Consider the following 24,914-nt stretch of genomic DNA (forward strand, 5'->3'; position numbering starts at 1 on the left):
TCTTTATGCCTCCTCTTCTGCGGGGTTCCCTGAGTTCTGAGGGGAGGGATTTGATGGAGACAACCCATTTAGAGCTGTGTGTTCAAAGTCTCTCCTCTCTCCTCTCTCTCCTCTCTCTCTCTCTCTCTCTCTCTCTCTCTCTCTCTCTCTCTCTCTCTCTTTCTCTCTCTCTCTCTCTNCTCTCTCTCTCTCTCTCTCTCTCTCTCTCTCTCTCTCTCTCTCTCTTTCTCTCTCTCTCTCTCTCTCTTTCTCTGTATAATGTCTGGCTGTGGGTCTCTGCATCAGTTCCCTTCTGCTTCAGGAGGAAGTTTCTCTGATGATTGATGAATAAGACTCTGATCTATGAATATAGAAGAATATCATTAGGAGTTATTTTATTATTAGGGTTTTTTTTGTAGACAAGTAGTATTTGTGTTTATCCTATGTGCCTGGGTTGCTTAGTCTCTGGTTCTTCGTCCTTCAAACAGTGTTATATATAGATTCCATCTAGTGTAATGGGCCTTAAGTCAAATCAGAAATTGATTGGCTATTCCCACAAGATCTGTTCCACCACTGTCCTAGCATATCTTGTAGAGAGGACAGATTGTAGGTCAAAAGTGTTATGACTAGGTTGGCAACCACGTTTATCTTTCTGCAGTCTATAAGTATTCTCCTACACCAAAGACACTAGAACATAGGAGCTGAAGGCTCCATGTAGGCTCCAGAAGAGTTTTTCCAAGTTAAATGAGTTGTGTGGGTGTTGTCCTCAGCAATGGGGACCCACAGACAATTTGCAGAGAGAAATCCATTGTCTTAGCAATAGCCTAGGTTCTTTGGAAACTTTCGTGGGACCTTTTGGCCAACAATTTAATTGAATACAACCCAGTTCCCTTACTGGAAGACTCAGTTGTTGACAAGAGATGGCCAGTTGGGACTCCATTACCTCCAGTATTAGGAGACCCCATTAGGATCACTTTCATATATCTTGAGGATTTTCCATTGCACTATGTTTGCATACCACCCCTCAAATATCAAATACCCCTCAATTATAGCTGTCTCACTCTACATTTTCTAACACTATGCCCCATTATCTCTCCATATGATCCTCCAATTTGTGTATCACCCCGGTCCATCCCTAAAATTTATTCTATTTTTCCCTCCATGTGTCCCTGCTAGTTCTCTCCTTTATACTTAACCTCTCTGGGTCTATTGATTGTATATGGTTATCATTCATTTAAAGGCTAATATCCACATATATATAAGGAGAGGGGGGTCTGAGTCACTCCACTCAGGATGATTTTTCTAGTTCCATCCATTTACAAAAATGTCAACACAGACACAGGCCATGGCAGCAGCCTGGGCTCAGATGACATTCTGGCTCTGAGTGGAAGCATGGGCTGATGTGGGAGTGTCATATATCAATCTGTTGATTTCATTGGTTAAGCAATAAAGAAACTCCTTGGCCCTGATAGGTTAAAACATAGGTGGGAAGAGTAAACAGAATAGGATGCTGGGAGGAAGAGGAAGTGAGCTCAGACTCTGCTCTGCTCCCGGAGAGACTCGACAGCTCTGTTCTCTGGAGCAGAGACGCCAGGCTCTGCTCTCCCAGGCAACTCCGACCCAGGATGGACATAGGCTAGAATCTTCCTGGTAAGTGCACCTTGGGGTGCTTACACACATTATTAGAAATGGGCTAAATTAATATGTGAGAATTAGCCTAGAAGAGGCTAGATAGAAATGGGCCAAGCAGTCTTTAAATGAATACAGTTTGTGTGTTGTTATTTCTGGAATAAGCTAGCCAAGCGGCCGGGGTGCTGGGGATGCAGCCCTGCCGCTCCTATTACAACAATGGGCCACTCAGATCAGGATAACTCTGTTGGTGACATAACCGTGGGACACAAACAAAACCAGAGCTGTCAGATGTTACGCAGGTTTCTGTGTAACCTTTGGTGGCAAGACAAGCCTTGAACTTTAATAGAGATCTTAGCTATATTATCAATAACCCATGGTCCTTGGCATCTGCTGGGTCTGGATGTTCCCATAACCCCAGGTAGCAGTGTAGGCCACTCAGATAAGCACAGCCCCAGTGGTATTATAACCCTTGAACAATACCATGGTCCAAGATCTCGGAAATCCACTTGGCCTTCAATGGCAACAGAAAACTTGAGCATCAACACAGACGGTGGCTGTAGTTGTTCCATGGACCCAGATATGGCCCTCAGCACCAGCTCTGGCATCGACATCACCATGACATCAGATAGAAGTACAGCCACTCAGATATGTATGGCCTTGACTGTAGCATGGCCCTCAGCCACCAACATGGACTCAGGTGGCTGACTGGACCCCAGCCATCCACACGGCCCTCAGTGATAACATGGGCCATGGACTTCAACATAGACCCTGGCTACAGTCCTACCAGAGGCTCAGACACGGTCCTCGGTGCAGCCTGGGTCCAGATATCACCATGGCCCCAGGTAGTGGTACAGGCCACCCAGATCAGCATGGCCCCAGTGGCAGCATGACCCTCAGACACCAACATGGCCCAAGGTGAAAGCCCAGTCCCCAGGCATGACACCTCCTGGCAAATTTCATTATTTTTAAACATGGCATGGAATATCATTCTTTTACACACATTTTGTAACAAGTCTGTTAAACCATTTGTGGCTTTTGGACTCTACTGAAATGGGGAGCCAGTCAGATATTTCCCTGGAGCCAGATGGCCAACTTCTTCCATAATGAATTAATTAATACAGCAGCTGTCGGACAAAAGAAACAGAAATTCCAAGCCTATTCCAGACTCTCCAGCACCATTTTGGCATCTATGTTTCTCCTATAAACATAGTTCTCTGTGAACCCTAATCTCATCAGATTTTAACAATTCAGCTTTTCTATGAGACGGCAGAAAAGAACTGCTTTTGTGTGCGTCTGTATTTTTAAGTGAAGATAAAAGCCAGGTGAAAGCAAATTCGTTTCTCTTTTGTCATGTTTGTATACAGTTGTGTAGGTTTAGGTCTTTATTCTTTACAGAGCTTCAGATTTCTTTGTCTGTGTGACAGGACGATGATCTGAAAATTTGCCACACACAAAATAAATCACTAAGTTGCAGAACAAAGCTCATTTTGATAATGGCGGTTCATACCCCATCTTAGAAATACCAAATCCTCTCCTTGAAGACCTACCATTAGGCATTATAGTCCCACTCTTCCATTGTCTGTGATTACAGTGTACCATGAAGACCTGTGTTCTGGCTGATCTTTTTTGATTTTCCAATTTAGATCTCAATAAGTACATAAAATCAATGTCAGCTTTTTTTTTTTTTACTTCAGACTTTGTTCAGCACTAAATCCTAACTTCTGTTCACCTATGCTTTGATACCTAGAACATGTTTCATGGTGTTTGAATCTATCTCATTGGGTTAAATGTTTCTATTGCTTACAAAGGTATCTGGATGCCTCCAGGTCCATAAAAAAATTATTCCATAATTCATTGTATTCTGAATAAATTAGGCAAGTCTAATGAATCTTCCAATGTAATTTTGCAATCCAATGTTTTATGACTTTTGGTGAAAATATTAGGCTGGTCTTTTTTAGTTATATATTTTATCCTACATACTGTTTGGATACTACTAATCAAAAAGTTGTACTATCAGTTTATTCTAGCATTTGAAGGCTCCATTGGAATTCTTCAGAGGCATATCATTAATTTACCATTTATATGCTCCATCTTTTCTATGGTATATAAGCATTTACCACCTGTAATAAAGAACATGGATCTGTATTTTTCACTGTATGTCTTTCCTCCCTTTCGACTGTATTTCTTTCACACACACACACACACACACACACACACACACACACGGGGGTGAAGTAGGGTGGGCAGAATCTGGAGGATGTTGGGGAAGGAAAACATAATTATAATCAAAATACATTGTATAAGATAGATTAAAATTGTGTGGTAGAAGTAGAGATACACATCTGTAATCTCAGTATCCAGGAGTGTGAAGCAGGAGGATCCTGAAGGCTAGCCTGTACTACATAGTAATGCTCCTGTCTCAAAACTCCAAAAGATGCAAACAGAAATTGTTTGATGATGTCCCCGGATAGTCAGGTTCTTTACTTATTGTAATATGGCAATCAGACAAAGATTCATTCTGAAATTAAGAGTAGGTAAAATTTACTACAGAAAATAATTACCGCAGTGTTGTAGGAAGCCCCTTGTTTGTTCCCTGCCATTCAGACCCGAAATAATCATACAGAAATTATACTATTTAAAACACTGCTTGGCCAATGACTCTAGCATAATCCTGGCAAGCTCTTACATATTAAATTAACCCACTTCTATTATTTTATATTTTACCATGAGGCTCGTGGCCTACTGGCAAGGTTCCAGCTCATCTGTTCCCGGACGTGGCTACATGGCATCTTCTGATTCCACCTTCTTTCTCCCAGAATTCAATATAGTTTTTCCTACATAACTCTACCCTATCACAGGCCAGGCCAGATTTCTTTATTAACCAATGATGTTCACAGCATACAGAGGGGAATCCCACATCATTGCAGAGTACTACAAAGGTAAAACAGCGACTAAAAGAGGACAACTACACAACTAATGATTGGTGTAGGGAGAAAGAGAGATTGCTTTGTGTTATGTGACGAAGTGTCTATGCTCCTGCAAACCAGACCTCATCTATGCTCCTGTACATAGTCCTAATGAAATTCACTGGGAAAGGAAATTATGAGGGGGACTAGTTTGGAAAAGTAAGGGGATCCATGGGATCTGCAGGGAAAACAAGAGAGAATAATGGGGTGAATATAATCAAAATAAACTATGTGTATATATGAAAATGTCATAATGAAACCTGTTATCATGTATCTTTAATATATGCTAATGAAAGCATCCAAAAAACAAATATTACCAGACAAGCAGTATAGCCATACATAAAGATATGTGTTTCACTTTATGAAGAAAGGTTTTATATATTCATGCTTCTTGCTGGAAAAGGCATAGACTTAGTAAACAGAAGTCAGCATCCACCTCACAATATACCTTTACTTATGTTAACCTGGGTCGAGATTTTATTAGACTAATACATTGCAAAGAAGTTATAATGAGACTCAAAACCAGATGAGGCACCATCTGAGTGGTCAGTAGTCTGAAGAGCACAGCTTCCTGCTTTAGTTAGCTTGCTTGCAGTTGGTATCTGCTGGTGCCAATTCCCAAAACAAAGCAACAAAAATGTATTTCTTGGTTTTAATAGGTAGCATGGTCGACTTTTTGAAAAGCAGATTGAACTGACTTATGGCACCATTTTCCCAGTTTGTTGCAATTGATAAAGGCATGGCTTAGGCTTAGTTTAGGCAGAGATAGCAGTAGGCAAATGCTGCAGCTAGGAGAGCAGGGTTGCAGTGAGTTAGGATCAGGAGGAGAGAAAAGGGACTAGGGCTTATTACCTGAAGAAATACCCCCCCTTTTTTTTTTTTTTTTTTTGCAGATAGAAAATTTGGTCAATAAGCATGGAGCAGAAATACAGGTAGACAGACAGGGCCCAAAGATTGAAATTTAGGCCAAAGATCTAAATAGGAGATTCCAAACGAAGATACCTTTAGAGACTGTAGTGAAGGAGTTACTCAGCAGAGAACGAAATCAAAGCTGGAGAAAGACCTTGATCAAAAAAGGGCCTTGATTTCAAAGGCTTGTCTTTACCAAGGGCCCTTTTGTGTTCTTGTTGGATAATCCTGTACCAAAGTCCCAGACTGTTTCTAGGGAGTGGTGGTTATGAAAATTTGACCCCAGATTAAATATGCTTGCCTGAAGCATAATCAGAAGGCAATAGTCTTTCATCTTACTTATTTAAGCCTATCACCCAGAAGGTGTTTTAAAGACATGCTTCCATGACTAAATGGGTACTTAATTAAGTAACTGTGAGGTTTAACTATGTAGATTGGGTTTCCTCTACAAACTTGGTGCTGAAACTTCTGAGAAGGACTACAAGATCCCGTGATAAATCCAGAGCCGCGGGCTTTTAGTTTTAACTCTACAAGGACTTAAAAGGCAATACTGAACCTGAAGTAGGTATATATTTTCTTCTCTGTTTCCAAGCCAGTAGTGTTTCTCTTCCTGATACAGGATTTTACGTGAAAGTCCTCTGATAAAAGGTATTGCTCAGATAAGAGCAGGTGTATTGGAACACTGCCCATCAGTACCAGCTCAGCCATCCAGAGCTGGATCTACAGACCACAATAAAATTGAAAAGAGTGGGAGTTGGCCCTGGGAAGGGGGGGGGGTCTAATGGAGCAGCAGCTGTCAGTTTATTGTTTTAACACTTGCTAGTCCTCAATAGTGATTCCTCCCCGCCCCCCGCCAGAAACTGCTCATACCAACACATGACCCTTTTGTATCATCTATATAGACTGCCGGTTTACTGCAGAGCACTTGAAATGGAAAAGACAAAAGCTTCCTCTGAGTGATAAACAAAGCAGCTCTGACTTGCTCTGAAAATGTGTGTTGTAGAGATTCTTATCTGGATCGGCCTTTGATTTCTGGCCAAGTTTAGCAGAGTGTAGTCTAAGAATAAAAGAGCAAAATGATTGGACTAGTAAATCCACATGAGATTTTCAGAGCATATGAAGATTAAAAAACATCCAAAAGAGTCCCCAAACAAATAAATTCCACTTCACTCTGTCACCTTTTATTATATGTTATAAAGGAAAGAATAAAAGAGATATAGCCCTTACATGATTTCTTCTTTCTGGTTACTAAAGGTACTAGGTAATTACAGAAAGTCAGAAAATATCCATAATATCTTCACTTTTTCTGTCCATATCAGTACCCATTTTATCAAAGAAAAAATTGAAATGAAACCTTTATCATACTGTGTGTACAATGTCATAGAAATCAGTTCTTCTTAAAAGGACAGCAAAGGTCACTTGAATATTCAGTGAATATATAAAGGTTAGTTGATTACAAGCATCAATTTTCACATCTAAAATATACTTTCTTCTATAGCTGCTGCCAAAAATAATGAATCCTGTAGAGTCAAAAGAGACAGTGATATGTTAAAAGTTAAACTAGAAATGGGGAAGGTAGATACACAGAAAATTGAGATGGAGTCAAATATTGGTTTTATCCTTCTGACAGTCGTAGTGGTTTGAAAGGAATGGCCCCTAAAAGGAGTTGGCACTATTAGGAGATGTAACTTGTTTAGAGTAGGTATGGCCTTGTTGCAGGAAACATGTCACTGTGGAGGCAGGCTTTGAGGTCCCATATATATGTTCAAGCCATGCCTATTGTCTCAGACCACTTCCTGCTGCCTGTGAATCAAGATGTAAGAACTCTCACCTCCTTCTCTAGCACCATTTCTGCCTGCATACTGCAGGCATTGGATTCCCTCTATGATAATAATGGACTAACCCTCTGAACTGTAGTCACCCTTATTTTCCTTTGTAAGTGTTGGTGTGGTCATTTTGTCTCTTCACAGCAATAAAACCCTAACGAAGACAAGTTCCTCTGCATTCATCATCAAAAACAAATCCATGAGCTTCTTGTTTCATCATATTCTGTTCTACAACAAATCTGTGCCCCCCCCCCATTTATTTGGGTTGTTGAATAATAAGGAAATCATATAGAAAGTGTGTGCTAGCTAGAGATGGCTGAACTGAGATAAAATATCTGTGGCCTTTAAGCAAGTATCTATCTGTATGCATATGTGATTGTGTGTATGCATTCATGAATGTGCATGCTCATTTGTACAAGCATTCCCAAATAAAGTCACTATAACTTTCAGGATGGCACTAGGAAGTGATGTTGAACTAATCCTGATGAAAGCTGTCTTTCAACTGAGCTCTTAACTGGTGACTCTCCTTGTCATATTCAATTGAATTTTGTTTTTCTGATTACTTTATAAAATCTGCACGTTATGCTCTATATTCTAACATAGCACTCTAGATTCCTTTTATCACAGTGTACTCTGAAATTGTTTCTATGACACTAATAGCCTTTTTTATATTTACCTATATCGCACACACATACATGTATGCGTGTCAGGTGCCTGTGGAGGCCAGGAGAGGATGCTGGATTACCCTAGACCTAGAGTTATAGTTGACTGTGAGCAACACAATGTTGGCTCTGAGATTCAAACTCAAGAAGAGCAGCAAGTGATCTTAACTGCTTAGCTGTCTTTCCAAATCCCCCTGCTTATCGTTTAATAAAATTCATCATGAATTTGTTTCCTTTGCCGTTAATACTATTCTGCTTCCTTAACATTATCTATATTGTTCATTGTTGTAACTCAAAATTTTAGGATGATCTCTAGCATGTCAGAGTTGATTAATGATATACATTATTTTAGCTTAAAGCAACCCTTTGAAATGTGAATTATTATCTCCATTTCAGAAAGGAGGAGATTCAGCTAACTTTTCATATTGTCAAATAGCTGATAAGTAAAATAATTTGATTTCTTAATCCAATCTCTCTAAAGTCCTCTTCTTGTATTAAAAACTGACCCAAAGTTGATTTTCTATAAACTCTTTGTGAGTTACTGGTTCCAATAAGTGAATCTGAAGGGGGGAAAAAAGACTTTGAAAATTTGCATAACAATCAGACACTACCTAAACATTCAGGAAAAAGAAAGTATGTGGACATCCTTCACTGAAAACATGAATCAGTTTGGAAGTTGTTGAATTTCCATGGTGACTTCCACATAATGCAAGTTCCACACAAACAGTATCTATTAGGATCACATTACAATACCATATGCAACGTTCGGTATTACTTTGTCAAAGATAAATTCAAAGGCATTCAAATGAGAGATAGTTAAGACTTTCATTTCTTTTGGTTATTAAAATTATAATCACTTTAGTTTGTAGAGATTGATAACATTGGTCAAATTAAGAAAAGGGGATTTTGTAATGGTTAGCCCATCCTTCACCTTCACTTATATTTGAAAAAACAACTTTCACTAGACTTTTTCATCAATAAGACATGCCATTTCTGATAACAGAAGCAGTTGCAAACCAAATAATATCAATCAAGGTGTACTCTAAGATGTGAAAACCAAAAAAAAAAGTACTAGTTTGGGTCATATTCTTCTTCAAAGGATGGGAAGTTGATCTGAGAATATATGCTCAGTGACACAGCATACACCTAGAACTCAGGATGAGAGATACACTTCTCAGACTGTGAAGAAAAAAAGTGAGAGCTATGTTGGAAGCAATTTCTTATGGCAGTGCGCTTAAATTCACTCGTACAAATTTTCTCAAACCGAAAGAAGAAATAAAAGACTATCAACTTGTAAGAGGCAGTGATAAACTAAACACAAAAATAAGTTTTTGAATTTTTTTCAAAAAGTAAATCTTTCTGTTTTTATATATCTATATATATATTAAAATAAAATATTTTATTTTTCTTTGAGAATTTTATACAGTGCATTTCAATCATATTCACCCCCCCTCCCTATGTCTCCCAAGTCGCCTCCCTTCCCTTCCCATCAACTTTGTATCCTTCTCTTTTTTCCTATCAGTTTGTGCTGTTCAAATACTCTTGGATGTGTGGCCTTCCTCTGCAATATGATCAATTGACTATGGGTTATACTCTTTAAGAAAACTGATCCTTCTTCTTCCAAAAGCTAACAATCACCCATAGCTTCTCGACTACTCATGGAACTTTGTGCCCACCTCCTCTTTCCATGCTGGGATGTTTGTCTGGCTTGAGCTTGAGCAGATCTTGTGCATGCTGTAACAATCCCTGTGAATCCATATGTGCAGCTGTCCTGCTGTGTCCAAAAGACACCGCTTCCTTATAGTCATAGGAATCCACTGCTCTTACAGGCTTTTCAATAATAGCTGAGACTTTGGGGGAGGGGGTATTGTATGGATGTTCCATTTAGAGCTGAGCATTCTGCTGTCTCTTATTTTCTGTACCTCAGGCAGTTGGTGAGTCTCTGCACTGAAACTTATCTACAGCAAACAAAAGTGTCTCTGTTGAGGGTTCAGAGATACTTTCATCTACTTTAATTTCTGGGTATAATGATAAGTCATGAGTTGTTGCAATGCCATGCTCATATAGCAGAACAATACTAGTCGGTTCTCTCCTAGGGTCTATGGTCTGTCTAACCAGAACCTGTTGCCCAAATAATGGATACAGGTGTGGGTTTCATCTCATGGGTGGGCCTTAAATACAACTAGAAAGTAGTTGATTGTTCCCACAATGTTCATGTCACTATTGTACCAGTGGGCATGTCTTGCCAGCCTAGTTGTTTTTGTAGCCCACAGGGTTTAGAGATGGATGAGACTGTTGTTTAATAATAGTTACTTTTCTTCTCTGGAAGCATGCTATAAAAGCTATATATTCCAGCACTATAAAAGCTAGCCAGTAGGAGTGAAAATTCCAGGTCAGTGCTAGCCTGAATATTCTATGTTCTATGACTCAGGTATGTGGACATCAACAGTAGGGCCTTACCTACCATCAAATTCTGGAAGGTAACCAGGAACATTGGCAATATCCCATGATCTTTGGGCACTTGGGGAACCTCATTAGCCAACAACTCCAAAACAGTAACTCGGTCCTGGGTTTGGTCTTTTTGTTAGCCTCTGGCGTTGCCTCATCATAAGATAACTCCATTTTACTCATCTTACATATGTGTATAGATATAATTTAAGAAGCTTCCATGGTAACAGAATTTTATATGACATTTCAAAAAGTCTTTAGTGTTGCTTATTTCTACCATTTTCAATCTTATTCCTCTTCCCCCTCAATGTATCTCTTTCTGTTACATGTTTCCTTTTTTGACACTTTATACCAGTGTGTTCTATTGTCACTCCCTTGAAAGACCCCCTCTGGTGGATCTGTACTATTTTCCTGACCTCTACTAGCATTCCAAATGAAGTAAGCATATTTAAGGATTCAAAGATAATGTCTGAAAAAGAGAGAGAACATGCAAGCTTTTGTCTTTCAGAGCCTGAGTTACATCACTCAAGATGACTCTTTCTACCTCTATTCATTTATCTGTGAACTTCATAATTTTACTTTTACTTTCTTGCTTCTTTATTAAAACAGCAAAATAAAAACAAAACAAACAAGTAAACAATAGGTGACCCTAACTGTGTGGACTTCTATTTGGGTTCTCAATTCTATTCCATTAATCCGTGTGAATATTTTATGTCAGCACCATGCTCTTTGATCACTATAGTTCTGTAATATAACTTACAATCAGGGATGGTGAAACATTCAGTCATTCTTATATTGCACAAGATTGTTTTGGCTATCCTGGGTATTCCTCTGCTTTCAAATTGAACTTACGACACTTTTTATCAGTTTGTTCATGTCACTTTTAATACTTTTAATCCAATAAAGAACATTGAAGAGGTACTCATGTGTTTCATTAAGCAATATATCTGAATAATTCCATGAATCCAATTTCCACATAAATTCTCTACAATATGTCTAATACATTTGGATTGTGCTATTACTTCAACAAAGAAAAATTATATTTTTATATATGTGTTATTACAGTAAATTGATACTGTAAAAATTATATTATTACAGTATCAATGAGTACTTAAGATATTAAATTGTTTCTCAAAATTAATTTACTTAAGAATATTTTTTCATTGGGCAATATTGGCTGTCAAAAGCTCAATTCTCACTTTTATTATTGTGAAATTTGTAGTACCATCTCTAATCACTGCATTAAATATTCACTACAAAATTTACAAGTTTATTCTATACACAGGTATCAGTTTAAGATTTGTCATGGTATTTGAAAATTTGAATCTAAGAAAGATTTTGGAAATGTTTAAGTATAAGCTGTAAGTATATGTTAAACTGTACATTTATGCAGTGAAGTATTATTCCGCTATTAAAACAATGACAAGATGAAATTTTTAGGCAAATGGATATGACTAAAAAAGTCATTTTGAGTGATGTAACACAGACCCAGAAAGACAAATACCATATGTGTTTGCTTATAACTAGATATTAGCTGTTAAGTAAATGATAATCAAAGTACAATAATACAGAAACAGAGATTTAGGAAAGTGGTAAACATAGGTTGTCCTCTATGTTCCATGGCTTATGGACTATGGGTCATGGACTAGATTTATAGTACTAGACATGAATTTCCGCTTACCAAGTGATTCTTAAGTACAATTAAGTAGCTACTGTCTACTCCCAGGACATAAGTGCCACTGTTCATCTTTGAAGATTGCTTGACATTCTGGTCATTGCTGTGAGTTATAGATGTTACAGTGGGATAGGACTATTGGCTGGTTTTCTCCCTTGACAACTTGCATAATTCCTTTCATTATTATGAGAGCTAGTATTCAGGGAAGAGGTTCCCAGGTCAATTCCAGCTGGGTTCTTCCAGGTCCTGTGTCCAATGTATATGCCCATCCTCAGCTATAGTGTGATCGGAGACTGCAATTTCATTTCCTGGCTACCCAGACTCGAACAATCACACAAAGCTATATTAATTACAGCACTGTTTGGCCAACTGTTCAGGAATATTCCTACCTAATTCTTAGAGCTTAAATTAACCCATTTCTATTAATCTGTGTATTGCCACAAGTCTGTGACTTATTGCTAAGGTTCTGGTGTCTTTCTCCTTTGGCAGCTACATGGCATCTCCTTGACTCCACCTTCTTTCCTCTTCTATCTCTACTTGGATTTCCCACCTTTTTATATTCTTCCCTTCCATAGGCCAAAGCAGCTTGTTCTTTTTTATGTAGTCTGGGACCCCAGCCCATGGAATGGTGCTGCCTACATTCAGGTAGATCTTTCTACCTCTGTCAACCTGATCTAGGTTATCTCTCCAAGACATGCCAAGAAATTTGTCTTCTTGGTTATTATAAAGCCTGTATAGTTGGCTAACAGTATTAAGAATCACTCAGTAAAAGAAAGAGACATATAAGATGTTTTACTTGGAATCATTGAGTGAATCCACTAGCAGAGAAACTTAGTATTGCTTTCTGATAACAGAAATTGGGAAGCTAGTTTAAGGAAGATCAAATCATAGAAAACAAAGGTTGCAAAGTATTTTTCATTGCAACCTGATATCATCATTAGAGGATTTTAGGGTATATGCATATCTTAGGGTTTCAATTGTTCTGAAGAGACACCATGACCACTGCAACTCTTATAAAGGAAAACATTTAATTGAGGTGGTGGTTTCTAACTTCAGAGGTTTAGTCCATTATCATCATGGCAAGAAGCATGGTGGCAAGCAGGCAGATATGGTGCTAGTGAAAGAGCTGCTGCAAGTTGATATGCAGGCAACAGGAAGTAGTCTGTATCACTGGGTGGTGTTTTAAGCATATATAAAACCTTAAAGCCTACCTCCACAGTGGCACACTTCCTTCAACAAGACCACATCTACTCCACAAGACCATACCTACTAATAGTGCCATTCCCTTTGGCGGCCATTTTCCTTCAATCACCACATTCTACTCCCTGAACCCAAAAGGCTTGTAGCAATATCATAATGCAAAAATGCATTCAGTCCAATTGCAAAATTCCCCATAGTCTATAACAGTCTCAAATTTATTTAAAAATATGAAGTTCAAAGTCTCTTCTGAGATTCATGCAATCTCTTAACTGTAATCCGCTACAAAATTAAAGTAAAAAAAAAAAGCACGCTTCCAGCATATAATGACACAGGCTATACATTACCACTCAAAATTGAAGGAAAGGAAACAGAGTGAGAAAATTCTGGACCAAGTCAATACCAAAAACCAGCTGAAAAAACTTCAAACTCCGCATCTCCATGTCTGATGTCAAAGCTTTCTTCAGATCTCCAACTCCTTTATTTTTGTTGATTGCAGCATACTTCCTTCTTTTGGGATGGTTCTACTTCCTGTTAGCAAGTATCACGAGGCTGTGTCATCTTCAATAGGTTGTGGTCTCCAAGGCAGTTCAGCTTCAACTTCACAGCTTCACACAGTGACCTTTGTAGGCCTCCATTTAAGGACACCATTGACACATGCCTGATCTCAGTGGCTTTCCTTAGAAGTGGAAGCAAATCCCGGAACCATATGACTGAAGCTGCTAAGTTCTTTGCTTGCTGGAGCTGGAACATGCCCCCGTGTTCAATTACATCTTCACCAACTTTCTGCTTTCGACAAGACCAAGCTGCCTCTAACTCAGAGATCCACCTGCCTCTACCTGCTGAGTGCTAGGTTTAAAGGTGTGCACCACCACACCCAGCTCTCAGATTTTCCTTTATTCCTTTTCACAAGCTGAAAACATAGGTGAGTGGGATCTTGCCCTGAAGTCACTACTCTCTTTATTCCATTTCCTGATCTGATTATCTCCTTGAACACAGGGCTTAGCTCCACTCCACTTTCTGATGCTCCTTTTCTCCTCAAATATTTTTCCTTGCTCAGCTTGCTCTTTTGCATTTTATATCCTCATTAGAGTTAACACCATAACCACACAACGGAACGAGGCTGTTTTGAGATTTCCCCGGCCAAGGTAATTAATCCAAATCTCTTCACTTTAGCCTCATGCAAACTTTTTTGATAAGGGCAAAAAGCAGCCCCATTCTTCACCATAAATCACAAGAATTATTTCTAGGCAACATACTAGTATGACCCATTAAGTAGTGCTTAAATCATTCCACCCCTTTCCTAACCCAAAGTATCAAAGTAGGAGCATGGAAGACAGTGATGCTAAGAGTTATTTGAACTGATGGGACCCGGCTCAAGATTTTTCAGAATAGAATTTTAGCATAGTTCCTAGAATTCATGAATATGATCAAAACACCATGTAATTCTAATAGAATTGATAAAGTTATTATTTTAGCAAGGACTCATGTCTTAGAGTTTCTATTGTGAAGAGACACCATGACCATGACAACTCTTACAAAGGAAAACATTTAGTTGAGGTGGCAGCTCGTAATCTCAGAGCTTTAGTCCATTATCACCATGGCAGGGAGTACAGCAGTATGCAGGCAGACATGGTGCTGGAGAAGGAGCTGCTACACGTGTTATCCAGGCAAAAGGAAGTAGACTGGGTCACTGGGCAGTATCTTGAGCATACAGGAGTCTTCAAAGTCTGCCTCCACAATGGTGCACACCTACTCCACAAGACCATGCATCTTAATACTGCCATTCCCTTTGGGGGAATTTCTTTCAAATCACCCCAGTAGAATTCCAGTGTGGCGGAAGTATTAAAGTAGAATTTAATTGATTGAAGCCTCCTTTTTGGCAAACTTAACTAGCACTATCAGTTACGAAGGGAAAAAAAAACATTCTATATGATAAAATACTATTAACTATTGTGATTTGAAGTTTGGTTTGGTGTTGAAATCATATTGTGTGGACTCAGCTGCAATTACAGGAAAAGAGACTAAGAAGTTCCTCAGATTAAGGGGCCCCAGAATATAAATCAATGTACTTTCTTGCATCAAGCAAATCTTATCTCGCTAGAGAAATAAGCTTGGCTGAACTAACCAGTGTGCTCACTGACCTAGTAAAACCTGAAAATTACACAAAAGATAATCTATTACAGTTAAGATTGTTCTCTGTGTTTTGTCATGCTATGGAAACTGAACATAAACAATGATATTGAGCACTAGGGATAATGATTATCAGAAGGAAAGTTCTGCTGAGAACACTTGAACTATCATATAAGCTGTTTGTGTTTCTGCAAGATAAGAAACTAATTTAACCCAACTTTTAGAGATATGAGATGATCAGCCAGTTTGATTTTGCTGCCCTTTATTCTCAGTGTATTTATGAGCTAACCTTAACTTATCCCATGCAAGTGTAAGGTACAGAGTGCTTTTCAGTGGGAGATAAAAGGACCAAAATAAGCATTTAAACTTTGAGAGATGTTTTCTAGTGTTATGGCACTGTCTATAGTCTAACAATTATCTTTGACGTAGGCGATGCTCTTAACATTGTCATCTGCAAAATATTTTCTAAACAGCATACAAATCTGATAGAATATTTTGAAATTTATTTTCCTTTAAATTGATATTCTGATGTAGATCACACAGGAATCTTTAAATGATCTTTTTCATTGAAATTTAATTTAAATCCAATTATAACTATACAAGATTAATTGGCTTCTTGTCAAAGATTTAAGATAAATCTTTGAAAATACAGTATTGTATAGTAGACATTGCATAAATACAATGAACAAAAATCCTGAGTTTGCTAAATTGCCTTTTAAAAAATCTATTTTTTCATTTGTGTTAGCACAGTTATATAAGACTAATCATTCTACTATGGCTTACTAAATAAAATCATGAAAAAATTAGATACACATTCTTCCCCAAGATTACTGGTACCTTAATTACTTATCAAACAAGAAGTAAGGCTATTTATGTCATAAAATGAGAATATAAAAAAATGTAATCCCAGCACTCGAAAAACTTGAGGCAAGAAGATTGAAAATTTGAAGTCAGCCTGATCTACATAACAAGACCCCATCTCAAAAACAAACAAGCAAAATGAATAAACTACCACAAATATTGATATGTATAATATATAATAATGAGTAAAAGAAGTAAATATGAGGAGCTGATTTTTTTCATTCAGCCTTTCACTATGATAGTGAAATACCCAAAATTATGAACATAGTGGTGCATTAATTTCATATAGCCACACCTTTATAAACAACTTGTATGTCTTTGTGATTCAGCTCTGTTTATGTATGTTTTTCAGAATACATTTTTGATATACAATATCTACTGAATATAAGAAAAATATCTTAATTTTATGTGTTTCTTGTTTTTTCTTCTGATATTTGCAAATTCATTTTATAGAAATACAATTTCATACTCTGAAAGGGTTTTCATCTTTTTAGATGTATGCATTTTAGTCTATGTGTGTTTTGTTTTGCTTGCCTGTATGTATGTACACTGTGTGCATGTTTGCTGCCCACAGAATCCCGAAGAGACTATTGGAGCTCCTCAAACTGAAATTATGGATTGATGTGGTGGGAATTTAATCCAGGTCCTCTGCAAGAGCAACACATGCTCTTAAACACTGAGCTATCTCTTTAGCCCCATAACCTAAAAGTTTTAATACTAATTCTTTATCACAGATCGCCGTGGAAGCACCACCTATGTGCTATGCTTCTGTGTTGCACTGAGAAGCCACATTTTTCTACTGGGAAATCTTATTCATCTTTATGGTCTCAATTTTTTTTATTCTTTCACGATTTCATACACACATATATAATTTATATAACATATAGTATTCTTTGGTCAAATTCTCCCCCATTATTCTATCTTATTCTCTTTCCTTTCTCACAGAATCCTTTCTTCTTTCCAAGTCCCCCTCCTACTTTCACGTCTTTATGTGGTTCACTGCACTTAATTAGGGCCGCCTGAATGAACGTGAGTGCGGAGCTATTGACTTGAGTGAAGTCAATGTAAAAACGGTCACATCACTGTGACAAAATGACTGCTTTTCTTCCAGCAGCCATTAGCCCAGCTCCTCAGTGGGATGGAGCCTTATGAACTCTTCCCACACTGATGATGACATGTTAGTTAATTGGCCACTTACGCAGGTCATATTTAGGCAGGCACTACCTCTTTGAGTTCATGGGTACAATAGCCATGCCGTGTTCAGAAGACAGAGTTTCACCACACACCTTCCCATCCTCAAGCTGTTAGATTCTTTCTACCCCTCTTCAGTGATGTTCTATGAGCCTTGAATGGAGTGGTATAAATGTCCCATTTAGGGATAAGCACTCAGCAGTCACTTCTTCTCAGTACCTTGACCAGTTATGGACATCTACATTAAACTTCACCCACTGAAAACAGAAACTTCTCTGACCAAGCTGGAAGAAGTACTAATCTACAGATATAAACATAAATATTATAGGGCCATTTAATGCCATATCTATTTAGCGAAATGACAATAGTAGCTTCCTCTTTAGAGCCCATGGCTTTGATCAGCCATGGGCTTTGACTAGGTTTCCAGTATCAGGTACGAATCCTTCTGTACAGTGAGCCTGAAACCAAATAAAAGAAATCAGTGGCTTAACCCCTAGCAGTCACGCCACCATTGTACCATTAGGTTCATCTTGCCTGGCAGATTGTCATGTCCAAACAAACAAACAAACAAACAAACAAATGGCTAACTATGGTGCCTATTAGCAATCTAAAGCACATGCTCCAGGTTCTCTCAGTATAGTAAGTACCTCTAAACAGAGTCCATGCTGGCATCCTAGCTCTTCTCAGGTCTTCTTACCTTGCCTCCTACATTAAGGTTCCACAGCTCATGGGTATCCCTTTCCCGAGCTTCTCATTCCTATACATAACCCTGCCATTTTGGCAATGTCTTAGGGTTTCTATGGCTGTGATGAAACACCATGACTAAAAAGCACGTGGGAGGGGTGTTAATTTGACTTACATTTCCAGATCACAGTCCACCATTGGAAGTCAGAACAGGAACTCAAACAGGACAGGAATCTGGAGGCAGGAGCTGATGCAGAGGCCACAGAGTGGAGCTTACTTCCTTTCTTCCCTTGGCTTTCTGAGCCTGATTTTTTTTTAAATAGAAACCGGGACCACCAGCCCAGGATGGCACAAACACAATGGAATCACTAATTGAGAAAAGGCATTACAGCTGGGTCTCATGGAGGCATTTCCTCAACTGAGGCTCCTTCCTCTCTGAGGACTCTAGCTTGTGTCAAGTTGCAACACAAAACCAGCCAGTACAGTTCTCTTGGTCTTTTTCTTTCTTCCTCTCTTGGCCCCCACTCTTTTGCTCTCTCTGTCTCTGTCTCTCTGTCTCTCTCTCTCTCTCTGTCTATCTGTCTCTTTCTCCCTCCTTCCCTCCCTCCCTCACTCACTCACTCACTCTTGTCTTCCTTTCCTCCTCTCTTGTCCTTCCTGTTCTCATGGCCTAGTCTATTCTGCTGTCCGCGTTCAGTCTACTGCTTTCTCTCCCGGCTCTGGCCTCTTTCAGCTGCTTCTGACTGTGCAGTCCCTCAATATATAATAAAACCTTCCCCTTAAGCAAACCTGAGAGCAGTCATATCTTCACGTTATACAGCAGGTCTGAACTTCAGATTCACCTGCATGGGACTGTTCATGGACTTTTCCTCCTAGCAGCCTACATAGCACCTTCTAGCACTCTAAAAGTTTGCCGGTAGGGAGGAAACTTCTAGGTCACTTTCCATTCGGTTTCTCTAATCTCACAGCCACAGAATATAGGATAACTCAGCAGTAGGGGCCTATCATTTAGTTATAGCAGTTAACTAAGAGCAATGGTAAAACGTGGTATTCTTTGGAGGTGAGGGGCTCTGATTCTCCCTTACCAACAACTCATAAGGAAGTATCTCATATCAGGCATTAGAATTTTATTAACCCATGACTTCTAGGGGCAGCATTATGTAGCCATGAAGCATATCTCATTTGAGACTCCTCTTTCAGTTATATTTTAATTGACTTGCAATATAGTAGTTATCTATATGGCTTTTTCCCACATATCCTTCATTTTGATTAACTCTCCCTACTTACTTCCTGGTGTAGCCAACAGCTGTCTAATCAGTCTTAAGGTCTGCTTAGTAGAAAATGCATGCCTCACGCTGTGGATCTACCTGGTACCTATGAGGTTAGTGTTGTCTAGAAGATTAGGCATATAGGTTCGTCAGTGGAGAAAAATCTTTCACTCAATCAAGATTCTCAGTGGGCCTATCTCCTTGGTCTCATGGATGCTTTATTTCCTTAAGAAAACTGATCCAAAAAGCGTTCATGAATCTTCTGATTCATAGTCAGATGTATTATCCATTGTGCCATTGGTCTGTCACTTCAAGATACAACAGGACTGGTACACACATGGACCATATGAACTCAGGATGACTGTGTATGACAGCACCTACAAGGTCTGCACAGGCTCAAACCGGACTAAATCCGAAAACTATGAGACAGGAGTGAACACAAATTTCTCACCCCTAACCTGAAGGCGTAAGTCACGAACAAGGCAACACCAGTTTGGAGTTATGATTAATAGGGTGTTACTTATTTAAAGGGGAAAAAACTTACAGATCACAATCCCAGACAACAGCCATCTGTGCAACCAGGAAGGGAATCTAGTCTCCAGCGGAGCAGGAAGAGAAGAGAGCGAGCAGAGGAAATAGCCGCTTTTTTAAAGGGAGTGAGACCACGCCCCAATGGGCTGGTATCATAGCAGCTATTGGTTGGAGGGGCGGAAAGACCTCCCGCAACACTAACCAGAAACTTATTTTCAATAGTTACCTGCTGGGAAAGGGAAAATCAGTTTTCTATAATAGAGTATCACAAGGTATATCAACTGCACTCCATGGCAGGCTCCAGACCCAGGAGAAGTTGGCCAACACAAAATAGATTTCATGGGTTCTTTTTTTTTTTTGTGGACTTCTTGTTTTGTTTTTGGTATTCTTTGTCATGTTGCATTTTTTCTGTTTCTTTTCCTTTTCTTTCTTTTTTTTTTAATTTGTTAGTTCTAATCTTGTTTGGTTTGGTTTTGTTGTTCTTCTTCCTGGGTGTTTTTTTGAGAAACAGGGTGGGGCATGAAGTTGGGTAGAGATAGGGAGGTGGGCAGTATCTGGGAGGAGTTAGGGAGGGGAAAGTATATGATTGAAATATATCGTATGAAAAAAAGTTTGTTTTGTTTTAAAGAAGATTCATGCCTATAATCCCAATAAATAATTATAAATTCAAACAGGAGTATTGAGGATTTCAAACCATCCAGGACTACATAAGTAGATGCTGTCTCAAAAAGGAAATCAAAAAGATACAAAATAATCCCACACACACACACCCAAAATAATTATACTAGTACTCTCTATAAGCCACTACACCCAGATCTAAAAGCATGACTAATGATGACTTCTAGTCCAAAAGGAAATATGATAGAAGTAACAGAGTTGGGGAGAGAATGTCTCATGTCATCAGTCAAGTATACCATACAGATTCCATACATATTCATGACTACATAAGTGCACATCTAGAAAATAAGTTGTCTTGCAATAGGATATATGAAAACTTGTGTTTTAATGGAATGGTACCTGATTTACATGAGAATGCAGCCTGGAGTTCAATACCAGCTCTTCCTATGCTCATTGTGAAAATGTGAGCCTTCACAGTACCCTGATTGTGCATCCTTTATCCTCTCTGTCATTCTACCAGCCTGCAAAAGCACTGGCTTCTAACTTCCTCTTTATATAGAAATTATATTTTAAATTACTCAAGCTTACAAAATACTGAGTTCTGTGCTTTTATGCCTCAATTATGTCTTTCATCATTGTATTCCTTCTCTAACCTTGAATTGCACGCCCCACATCTGGGATACAAGGCATTCTGTTGATACAGCAAATGTATTTGATAAAGAAATTGTACATCTGTTTAAATTCTCTAAAACTCAGGCAAGATTTGGTCACAAATCGCTGGGCATTCAAAGTCTCTTTTATCCATTGAATATATTCACACAGAACTAGTAAGAAGTCAATAGTAAAGAAGAAAATGTATCTCAACTATTTTTCCTTGATGAATATCTCCTGAGTTTTTTTTTTTAATTCCATTGAATGCTTTTTTTTCTTTCAATTTGGTTGGAGCAACAAAACTTCTCAAAATGTTCCACAATTAAAAGAAAAATATACATAACCTTCAGTGAAAGAAAAGTTTCTACTAACAAGCTAAACTTTGAAGTGATTGAGACACACCCTCCATTATTGTTTGCCCCCCCCCATTCATTTTCATGAGTGCAGCAGCATGAATAACTATTGTCTCTAGTTTTTGTGTCGGTTTTACTTGTGCTTAAGTCAGGCAATTGGCACTTCATCTCCACAATCTTAGCACCTTCCTATCAATGGCACGTAAGCTCCATAAAGGGGGGAAAAGTTATTTTTACCTACTTACTTTGAAAGCTTCAGACATTTTTATTTCACTTTGCTGACTGAATTTTCTCAGTCCTGATCTTTGTTCTTCAAACAACAAAGTGGTGTGTGATTCACAGACCTAACTCCTATCTAGCTCAAGGATGTCATTTTCATTGCCTTCAACAATTACAAACCAACCTAATCAATGAAGATAATCTCAGATTTGAAAGGGCTGGGTTAATTGTCCTGATCCCTTGTATTCACAAAGTCTCCTTTTTATTTCACCCTTCTTTAAAAGAGAATGGCAATTCTTCTTTAGGAATCCGTAAACTTTCCGAAGCCATTGAAGATATCAGAAAAAGACTGTCAGATAAAATTTTTATTCTATCTTAACTTCTTTCCGTACTCATTGATCTCCCTAGCTCAAATATAAAAAAACAAGAGCAGGTCAGGAGAAAGCATGAACCACAGCTACAAGAGCACAGAGTGATTTGTGGCCACCTCCAGTACAAGTGCTGGCCTCTTTTTGATGAATACAGAGTACTAAGTCAAGATTTGCTGATTGCTTGATTGATGTTTAAAAACAAGTGCCTGAGGGGAAATTTGAAATTTTTTTCCTATCATTGTACCCTTTGCATCTGAATGAAATACATGATTTTCTATAAATCACTCTCCAAATATATTGTGTCATTTTCATGTTTCAGAGAAAGGCAATTTGGACCACTTCTCTAGCAATTTGTGATGGAAATTTGACTGATGACAAAGTAGTTCAATAGCAAATTGCATTCACAAACATTTAGCAAGAGCTAGCTCCAGGCAAGCCACCTTACAAGATATCGGATGTATAAGGACACCTGAGATTGAGTCCTTGACTTCTCAAAGCTCTTGGTGAAGTGTGGGGGAGGGAATAGTATAAATCAATATACCTCATGAAATGTGCAGAGTTTTAATCAAGGTACACACCATGGCACAGATACAAGAAGACCCAACATCACTCACTTGGGATTGAGGACAGTGATTAATGGTTGTTATAATGTCAAATTGCCTGGACTTGAATCTCACATCTGTGATTCACTGCCTGGCATTTCACGCTGCTGTAGCTATCCATGCCTCAACTTCTTCTGTTTAGCAATGAAAATGATAGGACTTATTCTAATAGGGTCATTGTGAAAAGTAAGTGGAAAATTCTGAACTTATAACCCCCCAAATTATTGCTAGTATAAAATCATACCTAAAATGGACCCCAAGTCTTTATCTGCAAAAAGCAGATGGAAAAGTACAGGCTTCGTGTTGAAGGTGTTTTGAGAGTGTCCCAAGCAACTTTATAGCTGAAGAACAGACGAAAGAGTGAACATGGTAAAATAACACTGATTGTTCTGGAAAGAGCATGCATGCATCTCACGTCTGCTAATCACTAACCTGCTTGCTCATACAAGTCAGACTGGCAGGGAAGGAACACATATTCAATATGTGAGAACAAGTCTTATGAGTACATGAGAAAAAATGGCTTAAGACTGGCACAAGTCCGTTTCTGTTTTAGTTGTAGAGTGTGTTTTATTCAATTATGTAGCAACATTTAAATTGTTAGTAGTTTGTAACAAAAAAAACATATGTTTTCTAATTTGTAAGTGGGTTACCTGAGGTTTAACTTATTTAAGTTGATTTTTGGTGAGCCAGTTCAGATTAAGCTGAGCTTAGCTCCAGATGGCACATGATTGATTCTAGGAAGAGAATCCATCAATTTGCAGCAGTAATTTATGGCCATGCATTTCTCCTGACAATGCCTAAAGCCATAGAGGAGGATCTGATCCATTTAAATATACTTAAAATCTCCTTATACCACAATAATTAACATTCTTTTGTTGACCAATGTAATCACATACAATGGGAAAGTATATAGTATTTTCATTATGTATAAAACTACAAAGCCAAATGACAAAGGGCACAGAAGTGTAATTATGTTGCTGGGGAGAGTAAAAAATTAGAAATAGTAACCTAATCTATATGTTTGGAAGTTGTGATGCACTCTATAAATTAAAGGATATTGAATAAATGACAAAAGTAAATTCATCCTGATGGCTACATAGAAGATGAATAGAACAGAGAAAAAATGTTATCAGTGTTTCTGGTATATATATCAGAAATAATATAGCTAGACATGAGGCTTCATGATGAAGATAAATATGCAAAAATGATGAATAGGAATCATAAAGATTTGGTAACTTAATGGATGTGTCAAGACTCTTTGGTGGTGGGGAGGCAGGATTGGTTAACGTTAAAGGGTAGGGATAATCCAGAGGTTCCTAGGTGAAACAGCTGGATGCCTAGAGATGTTATGTTTTAAAACTAGAGTTGTAGAAAGTGTGCTTCTCTGAGGAGAAAGCTCTTCATATGAAGACAGCAAGTGTGATTTTGAACAATGTGGTGGCTTCATAATCCATAATTTCCCTAAGTTTATATGTTTCACAGAATTCCTTTTCCTAAATACTTATTAGGGTTGATCACATTAAAAAGTTTGCACAAGATTTAAAAAGCTTACTTTAAACAGGACTGGTACATCTTTGCCATGCTCTGAAAGTTCGGGGACACTTAAACGACAGTGTCATCAAAACATACACCATAGGCCATGCAATGGTGGCGCACACCTTTAATCCCAGCACTCGGGACGCAGAGGCAGGCGGATCTCTGTGAGTTCGAGACCAGCCTGGTCTACAGAGCTAGTTCCAGGACAGGTTCCAAAGCAACACAGAGAAACCATGTCTCGAAAAACAAAAAAAAAAAAAAAAAAAAAAAAAAAAAAAAAAAAAAACATACACCATGAGAGAATGATACAGTTTCTTGTACTTTGCTATAGGTTTCTATTGGTCTTTGCTTTATTTGATTTACAGCCATATTCCTTTGCCAATTGCCTCTCCTGATGAATTAAGTTATAGGATGTAATATAAAGTTCAGAGTCTTATAGAAAACATTCAGCACTGTTTACAATTGCAAAAAAATTTATTGTCATTGAAGAGGCCTAATAACATCAGTGCAGCCATGATAGGTGTAACATGGGGGGCCAGGCCGGCTTGTTGGGGTTTTTGTCCTGCCCAGTACCCACAACTGTTTAGCCCCAAAGAAAATCA

General features: G+C 38.4%; 1 pseudogene; it reads left to right on the plus strand.

Moving 5' to 3' along the window:
* The first annotated feature begins 2,279 nt into the window (after window positions 1–2,279).
* Window positions 2,280–24,914, plus strand: part of LOC126492095 (FYVE, RhoGEF and PH domain-containing protein 2-like) — a 49,831-nt pseudogene continuing 27,196 nt past the window's right edge.

This window comes from Alexandromys fortis, unplaced genomic scaffold (genome assembly GCF_014885135.2).
Source record: "Alexandromys fortis isolate MF-2015 unplaced genomic scaffold, M_Fortis_MF-2015_v1.1 scaffold_265, whole genome shotgun sequence".
NCBI lineage: Eukaryota > Metazoa > Chordata > Mammalia > Rodentia > Cricetidae > Alexandromys > Alexandromys fortis.